This window comes from Palaemon carinicauda, chromosome 40 (genome assembly GCF_036898095.1).
Source record: "Palaemon carinicauda isolate YSFRI2023 chromosome 40, ASM3689809v2, whole genome shotgun sequence".
Taxonomy (NCBI): Eukaryota; Metazoa; Arthropoda; class Malacostraca; order Decapoda; family Palaemonidae; genus Palaemon; species Palaemon carinicauda.
Genome location: NC_090764.1, coordinates 24,266,871 through 24,268,685, shown reverse-complemented (window position 1 = coordinate 24,268,685; position 1,815 = coordinate 24,266,871). Strand labels below are relative to the sequence as shown.

General features: G+C 32.6%; 1 long non-coding RNA gene across 1 annotated transcript in view; it reads left to right on the top strand.

Moving 5' to 3' along the window:
- Positions 1-835: 835 nt before the first annotated feature.
- LOC137632000 (uncharacterized) overlaps positions 836-1,815 on the top strand; it is a 119,557-nt gene continuing 118,577 nt past the window's right edge. Inside the window, exon 1 of the long non-coding RNA XR_011041985.1 lies at positions 836-983. This is a non-coding gene — a long non-coding RNA (uncharacterized lncRNA). The remainder of the gene's footprint in view (positions 984-1,815) is intronic.

Below are 1,815 nucleotides of genomic sequence, written 5' to 3'. Positions count from 1 at the left end.
GAGATGAAGAGGGCGCACCTATCAACTCTGTTATTGCTGACTTCCGACTGAAGTCAGATGTTGTTATGAAACGTTTTATGAAGTTTAACATGTTTGTTTCGTTTTTCAGTAAAAGGGGATACTACTCTGATTATTAAAAATGTATTACAAGCGATAGATTAAAAATACTTCTTAGACACTAAAGGTCACGTGATTAAAAATGCAATTACTGAATATATGAAAGGAGATATACCCTCTTGCATTTATAAATGAATTATGATAGTTCATCATAAAAAAAAGTAGGGGAGACAGGTAAACTAGGAATCTTCCGGAATGTGAATGAAATTATAGGAATTAAGATTGCATATGAAATAAGTCTGAAATTACAATGCCTACGTCATCGTCGTGTAGTGACCTACATGAAATTTGATATAGCTGTAAAACAAGAATATTAGGGTCATTGAATTCATAGTGTTTGTGTTCTAGTTTTTTTAAATACTGAAAAGCGCTTTGAAAATATTCATTCATTTGAATGCATTGCTACAATAGATTTTTTTGTTTGCAATATTATAAATACATGGAATTTATTTTAGATGTATTTTTCATTCAGGGCTGTGGGATGCTCTGTATACTGAATTCTCTTCTGCTCCATTTTGTTTTGATTATTCGATTTTTTTTTTTGGATATTATGAGTTAAATTTTTAAGAGGAACCATTATCATATCTCTCATCTTCCTTCTCACCATTATTATCCTTACATTAAGGGATCTGTTGCCTGGTGTGATGTACCTAGAATTGATTGGCAATCTGTAATAGATGAGATCAAATATTAACCATAGCAAATCGTCTCTGTATTTCAGGTTCATGATGATAGTCGGCAACCAACGGTGGACATGCGCAGCAAGAAAAACAATCTGATGTACAGTCGATTGCCACCAGTTGAAAAAAGTCAAGCCTAAACGTTTTTAGTTTGTAAACGATGACTTGTGCAAAGGTTGCTTAAAGGTATGTTGTGAACGACACCTTTATCTCTTATTATTTTTATTATTTTGTGAAAACTAGGTCACTGAATGCCCATGTAACCCTATACTGTAAATGTTTTTTTGTCAAATCATTGTTTTTTTTTTTTTTTTTTTTTTTTGGTATCAATGCACGCGTACGCACGCATGTGCACACGGGCGCGCGCGCTCACACACACCTGTATATGTATACATATATATATAGTATATAAATATATGTATATATATATATATATATATATATATATATATATATATATAATATATATGTATATATAAATAATGTGTGTGCATATGAAACAGTAAAGGAGTTTTTAATCGAAAACATTGTTCGTAGCTTAATCGTCGACTCTGTTTCAACGTATGAACTGGTTTTCTGTTTCTTTATATTTTGTTCATCGTGTTTGTTATTGTATGTTACTATCTACTAAATTAACTTTTTCTCACAATCTCTTATGCATTGTTTACATTTTAGATATTTAAGTCCCAATTAAAATGTATGCCTGATGCATTTGGAGTTCCACGTATTCTTATGTAGGAATTGAGGCAGATTATACCATAACGAGACACCTAAATCTTGTTTCATCTTCGATGAAGCTGTTAAAGTATGTGTCCCTGTTGGAGTCCCTGGGCTAATAGCATCTTGCTTTTTCAACTAGGGTTATAACTTAGCATATAATAATAATGATATTATTGTGACCGCTACTGTACTGTAGATGGGTCAAGAAGGGTAGTTACAATACATTCTGCTCAGTGTAGAAGACGGGGCCTTGCCGATTCCGAAGTCTATAGTGGTAGTAGATAGAAGGAATGTGGCA